This window comes from Salvelinus fontinalis, chromosome 42 (assembly GCF_029448725.1).
Source record: "Salvelinus fontinalis isolate EN_2023a chromosome 42, ASM2944872v1, whole genome shotgun sequence".
Classification (NCBI taxonomy): Eukaryota; Metazoa; Chordata; class Actinopteri; order Salmoniformes; family Salmonidae; genus Salvelinus; species Salvelinus fontinalis.
This window is the reverse complement of record NC_074706.1, coordinates 25,921,062-25,931,279: the sequence shown is the minus strand read 5'-3', so window position 1 is coordinate 25,931,279 and position 10,218 is coordinate 25,921,062. Positions and strand designations below refer to the sequence as shown.

The 10,218-nt window shown below is 40.2% G+C and overlaps 2 non-coding genes across 2 annotated transcripts; both read left to right on the top strand.

Moving 5' to 3' along the window:
• Positions 1 to 7,770: 7,770 nt before the first annotated feature.
• trnae-cuc (transfer RNA glutamic acid (anticodon CUC)) lies at positions 7,771 to 7,842 on the top strand. Its single transcript has one exon. It is a non-coding gene; the product is annotated as a tRNA-Glu (tRNA).
• A 1,412-nt stretch (positions 7,843 to 9,254) lies between these two features.
• trnae-cuc (transfer RNA glutamic acid (anticodon CUC)) lies at positions 9,255 to 9,326 on the top strand. The gene has a single exon. It is a non-coding gene; the product is annotated as a tRNA-Glu (tRNA).
• Positions 9,327 to 10,218: the final 892 nt, after the last annotated feature.

Below are 10,218 nucleotides of genomic sequence, written 5' to 3'. Positions count from 1 at the left end.
GTGTATGTAAACTTCAGACTTCAACTGTATGTACCATTTCAAATTGTGAAACAATTTGAATTGCAGTATCCTTCCCTGGTTGTCTAGTGGTTAGGATTCGGTGCTCTCACCGCCCGGGTTCGATTCCCGGTCAGGGAATATCTCTACCACTTCCAATTACAAAATGATTTGCCCTGCAGCGTCCTTCTGAGGACTACATTTTATTTCTGAGGTCTTGGCTGATTTCTTTTGAAAATCCCATGATCTCAAGCAAAGAGGCACTGAGTTTGAAGGCAGGCCATGAAATACATCTACAGGTACACCTCCAATTGACTCAAATTATGTCAATTAGACTATCAGAAGATTCTAAAGCCAGGACATCATTTTTGGTCATTGTCCAAGTTGTTTAAAGGCACAGCCAACCTAGTGTTTGTAAACTTCTGACCCACTGGATTTGTGATACACTGAATTATAAGTGAAATAATCTGTCTGTAAACAAATTTTGGAATAATTACTTGTGTCATGCACAAAGTAGATGTCCTAACCGACTTGCCAAAACTATAGTTTGTTAACAAGAAATGTGTGGAATGTTTGACAAACGAGTTTTAATTAATCCAACCTAAGTGTATGTAAACTTCAGACTTCAACTGTATGTACCATTTCAAATTGTGAAACAATTTGACTTGCAGTATCCTTCCCTGGTTGTCTAGTGGTTAGGATTCGGCGCTCTCACCGCCACGGCCCGGGTTCGATTCCCGGTCAGGGAATATCTCTACCACTTCCAATTACAAAATGATTTGCCCTGCAGCGTCCGTCTGAGGTCTACATTTTATTTCTGAGGTCTTGGCTGATTTCTTTTGAAAATCCCATGATCTCAAGCAAAGAGGCACTGAGTTTGAAGGCAGGCCATGAAATACATCTACAGGTACACCTCCAATTGACTCAAATTATGTTTATTAGCCTATCAGAAGATTCTAAAGCCAGGACATCATTTTTGGTCATTGTCCAAGTTGTTTAAAGGCACAGCCAACCTAGTGTTTGTAAACTTCTGACCCACTGGATTTGTGATACACTGAATTATAAGTGAAATAATCTGTCTGTAAACAAATTTTGGAAAAATTACTTGTGTCATGCACAAAGTAGATGTCCTAACCGACATGCCAAAACTATAGTTTGATAACAAGAAATGTGTGGAATGGTTGACAAACGAGTTTTAATGACTCCAACCTAAGTGTATGTAAACATCAGACTTCAACTGTATGTACCATTTCAAATTGTGAAACAATTTGAATTGCAGTATCCTTCCCTGGTTGTCTAGTGGTTAGGATTCGGCGCTCTCACCACCGCGGCCCGGGTTCGATTCCCGGTCAGGGAATGCTGTACCACTTCAAATTACAAAATGATTTGCCCTGCAGTGTCCTTCTGCGGTCTACATTTTATTTCTGAGGTCTTGGCTGATTTCTTTTGAAAATCCCATGATCTCAAGCAAAGAGGCACTGAGTTTGAAGGCAGGCCATGAAATACATCTACAGGTACACCTCCAATTGACTCAAATTATGTCAATTAGCCTATCAGAAGATTCTAAAGCCAGGACATCATTTTTGGTCATTGTCCAAGTTGTTTAAAGGCACAGCCAACCTAGTGTTTGTAAACTTCTGACCCACTGGATTTGTGATACACTGAATTATAAGTGAAATAATCTGTCTGTAAACAAATTTTGGAAAAATTACTTGTGTCATGCACAAAGTAGATGTCCTAACCGACTTGCCAAAACTATAGTTTTTTAACAAGAAATGTGTGGAATGGTTGACAAACGAGTTTTAATGACTCCAACCTAAGTGTATGTAAACTTCAGACTTCAACTGTATGTACCATTTCAAATTGTGAAACAATTTGACTTGCAGCATCCTTCCCTGGTTGTCTAGTGGTTAGGATTCGGCGCTCTAACCGCTGCGGCCCGGGTTCGATTCCCGGTCAGGGAATATCTGTACCACTTCAAATTACAAAATTATTTGCCCTGCAGTGTCCTTCTGAGGACTACATTTTATTTCTGAGGTCTTGGCTGATTTCTTTTGAAAATCCCATGATCTCAAGCAAAGAGGCACTGAGTTTGAAGGCAGGCCATGAAATACATCTACAGGTACACCTCCAATTGACTCAAATTATGTCAATTAGACTATCAGAAGATTCTAAAGCCAGGACATCATTTTTGGTCATTGTCCAAGTTGTTTAATGGCACAGCCAACCTAGTGTTTGTAAACTTCTGACCCACTGGATTTGTGATACACTGAATTATAAGTGAAATAATCTGTCTGTAAACAAATTTTGGAATAATTACTTGTGTCATGCACAAAGTAGATGTCCTAACCGACTTGCCAAAACTATAGTTTGTTAACAAGAAATGTGTGGAATGGTTGACAAACGAGTTTTAATTAATCCAACCTAAGTGTATGTAAACTTCAGACTTCAACTGTATTAACCATTTCAAATTGTGAAACAATTTGACTTGCGGTATCCTTCCCTGGTTGTCTAGTGGTTAGGATTCGGCGCTCTCACCGCCGCGGCCCGGGTTCGATTCCCGGTCAGGGAATATCTGTACCACTTCAAATTACAAAATGATTTTCCCTGCTGTGTCCTTCTGAGGTCTACATTTTATTTCTGAGGTCTTGGCTGATTTCTTTTGAAAATCCCATGATCTCAAGCAAAGAGGCACTGAGTTTGAAGGCAGGCCATGAAATACATCTACAGGTACACCTCCAATTGACTCAAATTATGTCAATTAGCCTATCAGAAGATTCTAAAGCCAGGACATCATTTTTGGTCATTGTCCAAGTTGTTTAAAGGCACAGCCAACCTAGTGTTTGTAAACTTCTGACCCACTGGATTTGTGATACACTGAATTATAAGTGAAATAATCTGTCTGTAAACAAATTTTGGAAAAATTACTTGTGTCATGCACAAAGTAGATGTCCTAACCGACTTGCCAAAACTATAGTTTGTTAACAAGAAATGTGTGGAATGGTTGACAAACGAGTTTTAATGACTCCAACCTAAGTGTATGTAAACTTCAGACTTCAACTGTATGTACCATTTCAAATTGTGAAACAATTTGACTTGCGGGATCCTTCCCAGGTTGTCTAGTGGTTAGGATTCGGTGCTCTCACCGCCGCGGCCCGGGTTCGATTCCCGGTCAGGGAATATCTGTACCACTTCAAATTACAAAATTATTTGCCCTGCATTGTCCTTCTGAGGACTACATTTTATTTCTGAGGTCTTGGCTGATTTCTTTTGAAAATCCCATGATCTCAAGCAAAGAGGCACTGAGTTTGAAGGCAGGCCATGAAATACATCTACAGGTACACCTCCAATTGACTCAAATTATGTCAATTAGCCTATCAGAAGATTCTAAAGCCAGGACATCATTTTTGGTCATTGTCCAAGTTGTTTAAAGGCACAGCCAACCTAGTGTTTGTAAACTTCTGACCCACTGGATTTGTGATACACTGAATTATAAGTGAAATAATCTGTCTGTAAACAAATTTTGGAAAAATTACTTGTGTCATGCACAAAGTAGATGTCCTAACCGACTTGCCAAAACTATAGTTTGTTAACAAGAAATGTGTGGAATGGTTGACAAACAAGTTTTAATGACTCCAACCTAAGTGTATGTAAACTTCAGACTTCAACTGTATGTACCATTTCAAATTGTGAAACAATTTGACTTGCAGCATCCTTCCCTGGTTGTCTAGTGGTTAGGATTCGGCGCTCTAACCGCTGCGGCCCGGGTTCGATTCCCGGTCAGGGAATATCTGTACCACTTCAAATTACAAAATTATTTGCCCTGCAGTGTCCTTCTGAGGACTACATTTTATTTCTGAGGTCTTGGCTGATTTCTTTTGAAAATCCCATGATCTCAAGCAAAGAGGCACTGAGTTTGAAGGCAGGCCATGAAATACATCTACAGGTACACCTCCAATTGACTCAAATTATGTCAATTAGACTATCAGAAGATTCTAAAGCCAGGACATCATTTTTGGTCATTGTCCAAGTTGTTTAATGGCACAGCCAACCTAGTGTTTGTAAACTTCTGACCCACTGGATTTGTGATACACTGAATTATAAGTGAAATAATCTGTCTGTAAACAAATTTTGGAATAATTACTTGTGTCATGCACAAAGTAGATGTCCTAACCGACTTGCCAAAACTATAGTTTGTTAACAAGAAATGTGTGGAATGGTTGACAAACGAGTTTTAATTAATCCAACCTAAGTGTATGTAAACTTCAGACTTCAACTGTATGTACCATTTCAAATTGTGAAACAATTTGACTTGCGGTATCCTTCCCTGGTTGTCTAGTGGTTAGGATTCGGCGCTCTCACTGCCGCGGCCCGGGTTCGATTCCCGGTCAGGGAATATCTGTACCACTTCAAATTACAAAATGATTTTCCCTGCTGTGTCCTTCTGAGGTCTACATTTTATTTCTGAGGTCTTGGCTGATTTCTTTTGAAAATCACATGATCTCAAGCAAAGAGGCACTGAGTTTGAAGGCAGGCCATGAAATACATCTACAGGTACACCTCCAATTGACTCAAATTATGTCAATTAGCCTATCAGAAGATTCTAAAGCCAGGACATCATTTTTGGTCATTGTCCAAGTTGTTTAAAGGCACAGCCAACCTAGTGTTTGTAAACTTCTGACCCACTGGATTTGTGATACACTGAATTATAAGTGAAATAATCTGTCTGTAAACAAATTTTGGAAAAATTACTTGTGTCATGCACAAAGTAGATGTCCTAACCGACTTGCCAAAACTATAGTTTGTTAACAAGAAATGTGTGGAATGGTTGACAAACAAGTTTTAATGACTCCAACCTAAGTGTATGTAAACTTCAGACTTCAACTGTATGTACCATTTCAAATTGTGAAACAATTTGACTTGCGGCATCCTTCCCTGGTTGTCTAGTGGTTAGGATTCGGCGCTCTCACCGCTGCGGCCCGGGTTCGATTCCCGGTCAGGGAATATCTGTACCACTTCAAATTACAAAATTATTTGCCCTGCAGTGTCCTTCTGAGGACTACATTTTATTTCTGAGGTCTTGGCTGATTTCTTTTGAAAATCCCATGATCTCAAGCAAAGAGGCACTGAGTTTGAAGGCAGGCCATGAAATACATCTACAGGTACACCTCCAATTGACTCAAATTATGTCAATTAGACTATCAGAAGATTCTAAAGCCAGGACATCATTTTTGGTCATTGTCCAAGTTGTTTAAAGGCACAGCCAACCTAGTGTTTGTAAACTTCTGACCCACTGGATTTGTGATACACTGAATTATAAGTGAAATAATCTGTCTGTAAACAAATTTTGGAATAATTACTTGTGTCATGCACAAAGTAGATGTCCTAACCGACTTGCCAAAACTATAGTTTGTTAACAAGAAATGTGTGGAATGGTTGACAAACGAGTTTTAATTAATCCAACCTAAGTGTATGTAAACTTCAGACTTCAACTGTATGTACCATTTCAAAATGTGAAACAATTTGATTTGCGGTATCCTTCCCTGGTTGTCTAGTGGTTAGGATTCGGCGCTCTCACCGCCGCGGCCCGGGTTCGATTCCCGGTCAGGTAATATCTGTACCACTTCAAATTACAAAATGATTTTCCCTGCTTTGTCCTTCTGAGGTCTACATTTTATTTCTGAGGTCTTGGCTGAATTCTTTTGAAAATCCCATGATCTCAAGCAAAGAGGCACTGAGTTTGAAGGCAGGCCATGAAATACATCTACAGGTACACCTCCAATTGACTCAAATTATGTCAATTAGCCTATCAGAAGATTCTAAAGCCAGGACATCATTTTTGGTCATTGTCCAAGTTGTTTAAAGGCACAGCCAACCTAGTGTTTGTAAACTTCTGACCCACTGGATTTGTGATACACTGAATTATAAGTGAAATAATCTGTCTGTAAACAAATTTTGGAATAATTACTTGTGTCATGCACAAAGTAGATGTCCTAACCGACTTGCCAAAACTATAGTTTGTTAACAAGAAATGTGTGGAATGGTTGACAAACAAGTTTTAATGACTCCAACCTAAGTGTATGTAAACGTCAGACTTCAACTGTATGTACCATTTCAAATTGTGAAACAATTTGAATTGCAGTATCCTTCCCTGGTTGTCTAGTGGTTAGGATTCGGCGCTCTCACCGCCACGGCCCGGGTTCGATTCCCGGTCAGGGAATATCTCTACCACTTCCAATTACAAAATGATTTGCCCTGCAGCGTCCTTCTGAGGTCTACATTTTATTTCTGAGGTCTTGGCTGATTTCTTTTGAAAATCCCATGATCTCAAGCAAAGAGGCACTGAGTTTGAAGGCAGGCCATGAAATACATCTACAGGTACACCTCCAATTGACTCAAATTATGTCAATTAGCCTATCAAAAGATTCTAAAGCCAGGACATCATTTTTGGTCATTGTCCAAGTTGTTTAAAGGCACAGCCAACCTAGTGTTTGTAAACTTCTGACCCACTGGATTTGTGATACACTGAATTATAAGTGAAATAATCTGTCTGTAAACAAATTTTGGAAAAATTACTTGTGTCATGCACAAAGTAGATGTCCTAACCGACTTGCCAAAACTATAGTTTGTTAACAAGAAATGTGTGGAATGGTTGACAAACGAGTTTTAATGACTCCAACCTAAGTGTATGTAAACTTCACACTTCAACTGTATGTACCATTTCAAATTATGAAACAATTTGAATTGCTGTATCCTTCCCTGGTTGTCTAGTGGTTAGGATTCGGCGCTCTCACCGCCGCGGCCCGGGTTCAATTCCCGGTCAGGGAATATCAGTAACACTTCAAGTTACAAAACGATTTGCCCTGCAGTGTCCTTCTGAGGTCTACATTTTATTTCTGAGGTCTTGGCTGAATTCTTTTGAAAATCCCATGATCTCAAGCAAAGAGGCACTGAGTTTGAAGGCAGGCCATGAAATACATCTACAGGTACACCTCCAATTGACTCAAATTATGTCAATTAGCCTATCAGAAGATTCTAAAGCCAGGACATCATTTTTGGTCATTGTCCAAGTTGTTTAAAGGCACAGCCAACCTAGTGTTTGTAAACTTCTGACCCACTGGATTTGTGATACACTGAATTATAAGTGAAATAATCTGTCTGTTAACAAATTTTGGAAAAATTACTTGTGTCATGCACAAAGTAGATGTCCTAACCGACTTGCCAAAACTATAGTTTGTTAACAAGAAATGTGTGGAATGGTTGACAAACGAGTTTTAATGACTCCAACCTAAGTGTATGTAAACTTCAGACTTCAACTGTATGTACCATTTCAAATTATGAAACAATTTGAATTGCAGTATCCTTCCCTGGTTGTCTAGTGGTTAGGATTCGGTGCTCTCACCGCCGCGGCCCGGGTTCGATTCCCGGTCAGGGAATATCAGTACCACTTCAAATTACAAAATTATTTGCCGTGCAGTGTCCTTCTGAGGTCTACATTTTATATCTGAGGTCTTGGCTGATTTCTTTTGAAAATCCCATGATCTCAAGCAAAGAGGCACTGAGTTTGAAGGCAGGCCATGAAATACATCTACAGGTACACCTCCAATTGACTCAAATTATGTCAATTAGCCTATCAGAAGATTCTAAAGCCAGGACATCATTTTTGGTCATTGTCCAAGTTGTTTAAAGGCACAGCCAACCTAGTGTTTGTAAACTTCTGACCCACTGTATGTACCATTTCAAATTGTGGACCAATTTGCACTGCAGTATCCTTCCCTGGTGGTCTAGTGGTTAGGATTCGGCGCTCTCACCGCCGCGGCCCGGGTTCGATTCCCGGTCAGGGAACTTCTCTTTTGCGACTTGTTTACTTGTGCAACCTGTCACAATGAATTTAGTAGGTTATTGCACATATGTACCACTTCAAATTACAAAACCATTTTGCCCTGCAGTGTCCTTCCCTCTTGTTCTAGTTGTGCACCAGTCTCTCCTGCAGCAAAGCACCCCCACAACATGATGCTGCCACCCCTGTGCTTCACGGTTGGGATGGTGTTCTTCGGCTTGTAAGACACCCCCTTTCTCCTCCAAACACAACAATGGTCAATATGGCCAAACACTTCTATTTTTGTTTCATCAGACCAGAGGACATTTCTCCAAAAAGTAGGATCTTTGTCCCCAAACTGTAGTCTGGCATTTTCAGGTTATGTCGATATAGGACTCGTTTCACTGTAGATACTTCTGTATCTGTTTCCTCCAGCATCTTCACAAGGTCCTTTGCTGTTGTTTTGCATACTATTGCTTGTACAGAGGAACGTGGTACCTTCAGGCGTTTGGAAATTGCTCCCAAGGATGAACCAGACTTGTGGACGTCTACATTTTATTTCTGAGGTCTTGGCTGATTTCTTTTGAAAATCCCATGATCTCAAGCAAAGAGGCACTGAGTTTGAAGGCAGGCCATGAAAAACATCTACAGGTACACCTCCAATTGACTCAAATTATGTCAATTAGCCTATCAGAAGATTCTAAAGCCAGGACATCATTTTTGGTCATTGTCCAAGTTGTTTAAAGGCACAGCCAACCTAGTGTTTGTAAACTTCTGACCCACTGGATTTGTGATACACTGAATTATAAGTGAAATAATCTGTCTGTAAACAAATTTTGGAAAAATTACTTGTGTCATGCACAAAGTAGATGTCCTAACCGACTTGCCAAAACTATAGTTTGTTAACAAGAAATGTGTGGAATGGTTGACAAACGAGTTTAAATGACTCCAACCTAAGTGTATGTAAACTTCAGACTTCAACTGTATGTACCATTTCAAATTATGAAACAATTTGAATTGCAGTATCCTTCCCTGGTTGTCTAGTGGTTAGGATTCGGCGCTCTCACCGCTGCGGCCCGGGTTTGATTCCCGGTCAGGGAATATCAGTACCACTTCAAGTTACAAAACGATTTGCCCTGCAGTGTCTTTCTGAGGTCTACATTTTATTTCTGAGGTCTTGGCTGATTTCTTTTGAAAATCCCATGATCTCAAGCAAAGAGGCACTGAGTTTGAAGGCAGGCCATGAAATACATCTACAGGTACACCTCCAATTGACTCAAATTATGTCAATTAGCCTATCAGAAGATTCTAAAGCCAGGACATCATTTTTGGTCATTGTCCAAGTTGTTTAAAGGCACAGCCAACCTAGTGTTTGTAAACTTCTGACCCACTGTATGTACCATTTCAAATTGTGGACCAATTTGCACTGCAGTATCCTTCCCTGGTGGTCTAGTGGTTAGGATTCGGCGCTCTCACCGCCGCGGCCCGGGTTCGATTCCCGGTCAGGGAACGTCTCTTTTGCGACTTGTTTACTTGTGCAACCTGTCACAATGAATTTAGTAGGTTATTGCACATATGTACCACTTCAAATTACAAAACCATTTGCCCTGCAGTGTCCTTCCCTCTTGTTCTAGTTGTGCACCAGTCTCTCCTGCAGCAAAGCACCCCCACAACATGATGCTGCCACCCCTGTGCTTCACGGTTGGGATGGTGTTCTTCGGCTTGTAAGACACCCCCTTTCTCCTCCAAACACAACAATGGTCAATATGGCCAAACACTTCTATTTTTGTTTCATCAGACCAGAGGACATTTCTCCAAAAAGTAGGATCTTTGTCCCCAAACTGTAGTCTGGCATTTTCAGGTTATGTCGATATAGGACTCGTTTCACTGTAGATACTTCTGTATCTGTTTCCTCCAGCATCTTCACAAGGTCCTTTGCTGTTGTTTTGCATACTATTGCTTGTACAGAGGAACGTGGTACCTTCAGGCGTTTGGAAATTGCTCCCAAGGATGAACCAGACTTGTGGACGTCTACATTTTATTTCTGAGGTCTTGGCTGATTTCTTTTGAAAATCCCATGATCTCAAGCAAAGAGGCACTGAGTTTGAAGGCAGGCCATGAAAAACATCTACAGGTACACCTCCAATTGACTCAAATTATGTCAATTAGCCTATCAGAAGATTCTAAAGCCAGGACATCATTTTTGGTCATTATCCAAGTTGTTTAAAGGCACAGCCAACCTAGTGTTTGTAAACTTCTGACCCACTGGATTTGTGATACACTGAATTATAAGTGAAATAATCTGTCTGTAAACAAATTTTGTAAAAATTACTTGTGTCATGCACAAAGTAGATGTCCTAACCGACTTGCCAAAACTATAGTTTGTTAACAAGAAATGTGTG